Source organism: Quercus robur, chromosome 5 (genome assembly GCF_932294415.1).
Source record: "Quercus robur chromosome 5, dhQueRobu3.1, whole genome shotgun sequence".
Taxonomy (NCBI): Eukaryota; Viridiplantae; Streptophyta; class Magnoliopsida; order Fagales; family Fagaceae; genus Quercus; species Quercus robur.
Window position 1 is genome coordinate 66,246,164 of NC_065538.1, and position 9,059 is coordinate 66,255,222.

The following is a 9,059-nucleotide window of genomic DNA, read 5'->3' on the forward strand; positions in this document are numbered from 1 at the left end:
TTTTCCTATCTTTTTCACTATTTAACATTTGTTTAAAAAATACACATTCAAAATTATTAAACTCAGAAGTGATAATATATGATGGACAAAATTTAGTTACAAAATTGGTTATAGCTCAAGTTTACAACTTTAATAAAAAAAACATTATTACATATTTTAAAAATCTAAATTATATCTTTTTTATACTCTTAATATACGTTAATAACAAACCCCTTTTCACGCTCAAATCCATCTCATGTTTATGTGTTAACTCATGATTAGTATATAAGTTGACAAAACATTCTCAAGTACCTATGATGCATCATAGAAGTTTTAAGAATTTAGCAATTTACATGGTTTTGCCACACGAATCTTGTTCATGTGGAATATTAATCATGTTAAATTTAATTTAGGTTGTGAAAAACCGCATCCCCTTGAACATGTGTTGATCACCTTAAAAATTCATTTAGGAGTACCGCTATGTTCCCAATCAACATAAAACCCACTAACTGCAGCAACATCAATGGAAAATAAGGCAGATGCGCTTAGGCTTTGCCATACCAAACCATAGTCCAACGAAAACCAATCTTAGAACATAAATGGGCAAATTTCAGATTTTGAAATATGGTATGCAACCTAAAAAACAAATCCTGCTTAAATTATAACCATGCATCCATAAACTGAATGCCAATGCAAGTGGATTGCATGATGTCCAAAGCTTGAAAGATTGCGCATAAGCAGTGCCTTTAGAGAATTTGGGATCCTCAAATCTAGATCGCCAATCAGGTCCAATTACAAAATAGATATATACAAGAGAAGAAATTAAAAGTCATCCTTAGGTACACATCCAATTCATATTGATCTATAACAGATACTTGAACTTAAAAACGTTTACAATGCAAGATTAATTCAAAATATCAGTAAGAATCTACAAATCATGATGACAAGATTATAAGCATGTATAGTGAAGCATATTATTAGTAAAAGACCATTCTTAAGCACGGCCTCATTGAATTCTATGTTTATACTTAAACCAGGGATGTATATTCTATAAATTTATCTCTGATAAATGAAAAATGAAACAACAAAATGTCTACAGTGGCAGATACTCCAATAAAGAACAAAAGGCAAAAGCCAAAGGCCTACATTCCCATCATCTCATAAAAAAGGTTTTCTAAAACGTAGGCCTAATACAATCAGCTCATGTCCCAACAATTCAACTACTCAATCCTCTGAGTTTCAACAAGAAAAATTTTGCACTTGACAAAGCTAAGCTACCTTTCCAGTTGACAAACTTCGTCAAATCAAAGTAAATGGCTGCCTAGCTGATCCAGATAAAGAACTATTTGCTTATCAACCATTTAAGACACTATTCAATATAATCCTTAAGCCATAATCCAACAAAAATGATTTTTTTATTGCCAATTACACAGCATCCCATTGGTTGACCTCACCCTCCACCTTTACTTAACTCAATTAATTCAACATCAGAATATAGAAGCATTTCAATACAAATGGCATATACAACTGAGGATGGGGTAGCACCATTTGAATTTCGTTCAACTACATGAAAACACTCAAAAAATATAGAAGTCAAACAATGTGAAAAGAGGCCAAAACTGGAACCAGCTATTTAATTGTACAATTCATAGAGAGAACTCCTTTCGACAGTAATATAAATGATAGTAAATATGGCACTCACCCAAAAAAGAAAGAAATTAATAATTGCAAGAGAAAATAAACGTCAAATGCTCACCAGGGTCACAAAGCTCATCAGGATCAGCCAATGAGTGTCCACTAAACCTATGTCTCAAATTCTGCCAATGTCCGCTGTTCTCTCCTATCCCTTCCAATTGCATCTTCCACCTCCCTACCCTTCAAAATATTTCATATCATCAACAGGAACACTTGACATCCTAAATGCAGGCCTGTTGCCACCGGAACCTTTCACCAATGAATTCTAACCCACCAAGCAAAATGTGCTCTTCTGACATCAAACAACCATGGTCTCAGCAACACCCAGTGCCCAAAGTGCAAGCTCACATATCACAGCAGAGGCAGGAACCCATTGCTCATGTATGTCATGTTATGTGCTGATCACACAATCTTCCATCTTCAAAAAACTAGATATACCACGTTAACACAGCCTCTTCGCGTCTTCACATTGTAGAGGAGAAGGAAACCAAACATATTTCCCCTGTGACACATCTGGGTGCACACATCATAAACAACCCTGCCAAGTACCATGTCTACATAGAGCTCCAAGCCTTCCTCCTTTGTGATCATTTGAACACCCAATTAGCAAAAGCAGAAAACTGAAACTTTATTTGTCTCACTAGAAAATATTTAAAAGGTAATTTTCCAATAATCCCCCAATAAAAGAGAATGACTAATATGTGAAGTCTATTTACTTATTAAAGCTAATAATATGAAATATCATAAAATTTCTTACATATCAGGTTAAGACGTATAAATCAGGATCATAGAAAACAAAAACAAAAAAGAAACTTCAAAGTCATGACCTGTGTCCTTTGGCCAATGTATGAAACAGTCTCCACCTAATTAAACAAATTGTTCCAAATAGGCTTAAACTGAGCAAATCTGCAGAAACCTACAATAGTACTCCATACTTAAATTGCTTTCCTTCAGTAAGATATCTAGTTAAAGAGAATTTTACCAGACATTCTAGGAAAAAGAGAGGCTGATAAGGAAACTTCCTCTTTCAATGCTAACAAAAACAAAACAAAACAAAAAAATTCATTCCAACAAGTTACAAACCAAAGAGCACAATGAACAACCAAGCGACTATTATTTACCCTCCGCAGCAATCCTTTTGCGTATCTCATAAGCTGTATTGAAAATGCCAAGAGTAGGTTTGTTGCAAACAAAGCATTTCTTATTCTTTGCATGATGCTGAAAAAGAGAAGAACCTCCAGTTAGAATACACTTACAAATAAAGGAGAGATGGGCTACAATATCAGACTGACATATTTTGTAGGAAACCTTTGGCCATGCTTAAGCACAGAACAAAAGCAAAAAAAAAAAAAAAAAAAAAAAAAAAAAAAAACATGATATATATTTTTAACAGAGTTGTTTTGACAATGCAATTTGCTGAAAGCTCGTGTCATCAGCTGCATAATCAATCTTGCTAGAAACTTCATAATGGAAGATTTTATGGCATCAATCAAAAGGAAATCCTGGATCTGATGACTACATTGATTTGTTGGACCCAACATACACCTGGATTGAATGCCTAAAATTGCAGACTCAACAGTTGGCTTAAATTTAACAAGTAATTGGCTCAAAATTGAAACCACAAAGAAAAAAAAGTACAACTTGTTAGAATAATGTGGCCAAACATGATATTTTATGATGTCTCTATTATCAATAATTAATTATTCAAAATTTCTTGTGAAATTTTGCAATATTTTTATGATGTAAAATATTGGAATATGTCTACTTGATATTGTAGACTAAGATTATGAATCATTTCATTATAGTCCTTGACTTGACCATATCCATCATGATGTAGCCTATTCTGATAGGTACATTGTTGGACCATGATGGAAAGGAGGTGAAAGTTAAAATTGCTCAGACTATGGAAGACAATAAGGGCTAGTCTTTCGATAGTTAGTGTATAATAATCTCGGAAGTCCTTCCATAATGAGATTCATGCACGTTGAGTGTTGGCCTTAATAAATCTCTCGTGTCATTGCCAGTAACTAGGCCTCCTATAAGAGGTGCTATCATTATAGTGATTCTGGATATGAATGATAGATGAATCCATGTGTTAGTATGGAGTTCCAAAAGTAACAACATGTTAATGAACTTATTCATTAATAAATCTAATTAATGAAGTTGTTTATTAATGAATGTAACATATCTGTTACATGAATTGTTATTACAATAGAAAGGATTTTATGGCTGGTCATGTCCTTCTGAATATTATAAATATTGTCAAGGCTACACTTGCAAGGAGTGTGAGAAGAGGAAAGAAAGCTCTTATTAATCCTGACCAACTGGGGAAAGCATCCTAATTGCTTGTGAGGTCCTTGAATAATATAATTTAGTATGTAAATTTCTCACATTTTATTGTTGATTTTTATTACATATGCACATGATATAATTGATAATTGATAGATGTATTATATTTTTTTTCTCTTGAATTATTACTTTTTAAGTATAATTCCTACACAACTCAGTTCTCTAATAAATAGGATTTCAAACTACCTATACAGAAAACACATGTTTTGAAAGACTTCACTGAGAAATAAGTTTATGAACCCTAATCATCAAGTTATTTACACCCATATAACAACCTTATGTGTTTGATCCATGCACAAACCCTAAGCCCATTATAAGAACCCACTTCCAGACCTAGGCAAAATATGTCTTGACAAAAATGCAACCATTAAAACTCTGAGAATAATTATGACACCTGAATTTTATCTCAAACTAAAACCAACTCTAAGTTTTCTTTGTTATGTATTAAAAACCCATCTGTCAGCATCTTGCTGAAAAATTCACTCATAGCATTTGATTGTATCATTAATTTGCATGGCAGAGCTCCTCATCTAAAAATTGAACTAGTTTACATATGTACATAAGTCTGTAAGTATGTACTACTAGTATTGGGGAGGGGACGGCACTGGTAATAAACCTTTCTATAACAAGCCTACACTTTGTCATATATCTCATACACTACAAGTTTGAAATTTAATCCATTGCTAGCTTCACTCTTCAAAATCTAAACAGGTTAATTTTTTTAAATGCCTGATCTAATTTTCCTCATCAAACAAATGTAAAAAAATCCATCATAAATCCACAAACAGTAGACTGATTATGCTCCATAATTTAAGTTGGTATAGAAGGGATACCTTTAATGCGCAATGCTCACAGAAATAGTGCTTGCACTTGGTTACAACAGCATCAACAAATGGCTGCCTGCAAATGAAACATGCAAAGGGCAATGAGTCATCATCATCATCGTCCTCACTGGGGTCTACACCGCCATCATCCTCATCATCTAATCCCAAAGCTAGATTTCTCTTCCTTACTTTCTCTGCTTCATCCCACTCCTTCTCCATTTGCCATCCAGACTTGTAATCCCCTCGATCATGCATAAAGTTACAAGAATCTCCATACCCATAGTAACCAGTCTCTTTGTAATCCTTACATATGTCCAGTTGATAATCAAATCTCGCTGAAACTCTTATGTGAGCAGAAGCCCTCAGAGGCCCATGTGCCCCGCCAGCTTTCTCACTAGCAACCGTTTGCTCTCTTCGGAAACCAGCCTTGTAATCGGTATATCCATTAATGCCTCTATACAACTTTTCATCCCCGGAGCTTTTTCCTTTCCCCTTCAAAGCCTCCTCTGCTTGCTTAAGAGATCTCTCACGCAATGCACGAGCATCTCTTGAGAAATCGGTCTCAGTTTCTAGAGTTGCTGTCACTCTGCTATCATGTTCAACTTAAATTTCCTTTGAAGACTCAAACTGAAAAATTGGCTTCTTCTCAGATTCTTCCTTTGCTTCAGTAGACGTTGTGCTCTTAGAGGATCTAGTCGAAAAATACAGCTTATTGTTAGGCTTTATGGTTTTCTTTTGACTGTGTAAGAATGAGCCTTCTGTTTTTGAATCCTCCTCTTCATCTTCATCAACTGTTCGTTTTCTGATGTTTTTATTCCTTGACAGTTTTCTGAAAAAGTTGCAGACTAAAAAGACAAAAAGATTAGACAAAAACACAAAAAGGTAAGAATGATATCCAAATGGTGAATTATCAAAAATATACATATTGATTCTACAATGATATACACCAAACACAGCCAAATCAACTATATTTGATTCCTGGCTTTTACACAGCCATGCCTTTCAAGACAAAAGTAAAGTAGTTCGTCTCAGTATCGGAGAGGCATGAGAACTGAAAACAAAATTAAAAAAAGTAACCCTAAAAACAAAATCAAAACAAATAAAGATAGTATGAGAAAATACCTATGAAATATTTGAGCCTTTGGGATTTGCTGAAACTCTTAAATTACCCCTGAAAATTACAAGAAAATAAGAATCAGTAGGAAACGTTCAATGAAGGAGAAGTACATAGTGGCAAAGCCGACGGTGGAGAACAGAGATGAGAGAGAGAGAGAGAGAGAGAGAGAGAGAGAGAGTGACTTTGAGATTAAGGATTCCGTGAGAGTCTATGAGAGGAAAATTTCTCCTGGTGAGACTGAGGCTGTGTTTGGTTGCTGGAAAACGTTTTCCGGAAAATACATATTTTCCGGAAATGCTAATTTCCGGAAAAGGAAAATGTTTTCATGGTGTTTGGTTGCACTTCAAAAAATTTTCCGGAAAATATTTTCTGCTGTTTGGAAAAGAAAGGAAAACACAAATTCAGAAAAACACGACCCACAACCCAGGAAAAAATCGCGATCCATGGCGACAAATTCAGTCCGACGACCGCGCAGTCGATCGCGATCCACGGCGCGATCGCGATCCGAGATCGCGATCTCGCTGCGTCGATCGCGATCGCGGATCCGAGATCGCGCCGTCGATCGCGATCTCGATCCGGCGCGATCTCGCGAAGGCGAGATCACGATCAACGGCGCGATCTCGCGAACGCGAGATCGCGACGTTGATCGCGATCTCGCCTTCGCGAGATCGCGCCGGCGAGATCGCGATCGCGCGATCTGGGTTGTGGCTTGTGTCTGGATCCGCCCACTGGTCTTCTCCCTCACGCGCGCGCTCTCTCTCTCTCTCTCTCTTTTCCAGAAATCCTTTGAAGTGAAAATAGAGCCGGTAATTGATTTCCGTGGTCAAAGGCTAATTTTTTCGGTCAACGGATTTCAATTTCCGGAAAATAGAATTTTCCGGACCAACCAAACACACCTATTTTCCGGAAAATCATTTCCGGAATGCGTTTGAAGTCGATTCAAACGCACCCTGAGAATTTGAGATGAGAACAAATACGGCGCCATTCAAAGAGAAAGAGGAAACGTCGTCGTTTAATATTGAAACTAAAACTTAAGGGCTGTTTGGTACATGTTTTCAATTTTTAAACAATATTACACGTATTTTCATACACTTTTTTATCCACACATATTTCCAAAAAATATAGATAATGTTACTAGAACAACGTTACCACAAGCGGTTTGGTTTTTTCTTTTCTTTTTCTTTTGTTTTTTGACAACACGATATTATTATCTATACTTCTATTTAAAGGGTTTCTTTTGTTTGAACCGAATTTCTTTTTGTTCTAAAATACCCTGACACCCCTAAGTTTAATTAGAGACAAAATTAAAAGATAGTCTGGTAAAAATACATGTCTAACTAATACTAAAACATTGCCTACAAAATAGGAATATTTTTCCACAAATCCACTTCTTCAAAGCAACTATACATTTATTTTTATTTTTTTAAATAGAAAAATATGTTAAAACAATCCACGCTTATGATTTTTTTCCTATAAAAAACCTACATTTCTAATACTTTATTATTATATAAAAAAAAATCCCACGTTTATCCAAAAACAAAAAATAAATATCAATATAAAAAAACAAAATAGTTAAAAAAAAAAAAAAAACTAAACTAAATAAATATATACACTTTTTTTTTTTTTTTTTTTTTTTTTTTATAGATAAGTAGATACATCTTTAGCTTCCACTAAAACACCATCTGCAAAACATGACGACTCTCATAATGGTTTTCAAATTGCTTTATCTATTTATAAAAAAAAAAAATTTAAATTAAAACAAACACACATTTCTTTGTAAAAACACATCTGTCATATTGATTAAAAAAATAAAAACACATCTACCGTTATTGCAAAAAAAAAAAAAAAAAAAAAAAACGTACACCCACAATTTAGTCACATACTGTCACAGGGTCAATTTTTCTTTTAGATTTTCTGTTTTGATGGCATTAAGCCCCTGACTTAGTCTCAGCCAACACTCCACACACACACACATTGTAGGAACACTCAAAATAGGATGGCCTTTAGGCGATTAGCAAGAATTTTTGCAGCTAGCTTATACACTACGTTACAAAGACTAATGGGGCGGTAGTCTGTTACTCTACTAGGGCTTTTACCCTTTGGAATTAGAACTATGTGTGTGTCATTAAAACTTTTTGGGGGGGGGGGGGGGTAATATTAGAGCTAAGAAATTTTAGAACTATTTTAGTCACACAATCCTTGACAATGGGCCAAAAATATTGATAAAAGAGAGGGGACATACCGTCTGGCCCAGGTGCCTTAAGGGGGTGCATTTGATCCAGAGCTTGCTTGACTTCATAAGCTTGGAATTCCCTTGTGAGGACTTCATTCATTGTCTCTGTGACCCTAGTTTGCACCGCATCTAAAAGCTCTTCACATGGGCTCGGATGATTCGTAGTGAACAACTGATGGTAATATTTTACTATTGTTTCTCCCACCACCTGAGGGTCTTCTTGCCACTGCCCCCCTTCATCCATGATCCCCCATATAGAATTCCGATGTTTTCTGTTTGAGGCTTTTTCATGGAGGAACCGAGTGTTTCTATCCCCTCCTTGGAGCCAACAATGCGGGAACATCGGTGCCACATGGTTGCTTCTGCCTCCAGCCACTTATTCACTTCCATTTTCAGCTTCTTTATCTCCTCGCTATCTTTAGATAGTTCTTCAGTTCTTTGCAATGAGTTCTGGGCTTTAGCCAATTGTTTACTTACATGGCCAAATTCATTATTGTTCCAATCAGTTAGAGCCACATGACAAGCTTCCAGGCATTTGTTCAACTCAAAAGAATCTCCAACTTAGAGCCCTTCTTCCCAAGCTCCTCGAACTATTTCTTCACACCTTGGATCTCTAATCCACTTGGATTCAAACTGGAATATTTTTTCCTTTCTTTTCTGCCAAATTGAGTTACCATTTTACCTCACTGAAATTAAGCAGTGATCTGAGACTGATGAAGAGATGTGGTATACTCGCGCTATGGGGAATCTTAATTTCCATTCCATATTTGCTATTGCTCTGTCTATCCTTTCTTGGATGTGTCCGTGGTCTTGTCTAGTCACACTCCACGTGTACCATTGCCTAATATAACCCAAATCACAT

General features: G+C 35.7%; 1 pseudogene; it reads right to left on the bottom strand.

Annotated features, from left to right (window-relative positions):
• Positions 1-1,372: 1,372 nt before the first annotated feature.
• LOC126728564 (zinc finger CCCH domain-containing protein 1-like) lies at positions 1,373-8,297 on the bottom strand (annotated as a pseudogene).
• Positions 8,298-9,059: the final 762 nt, after the last annotated feature.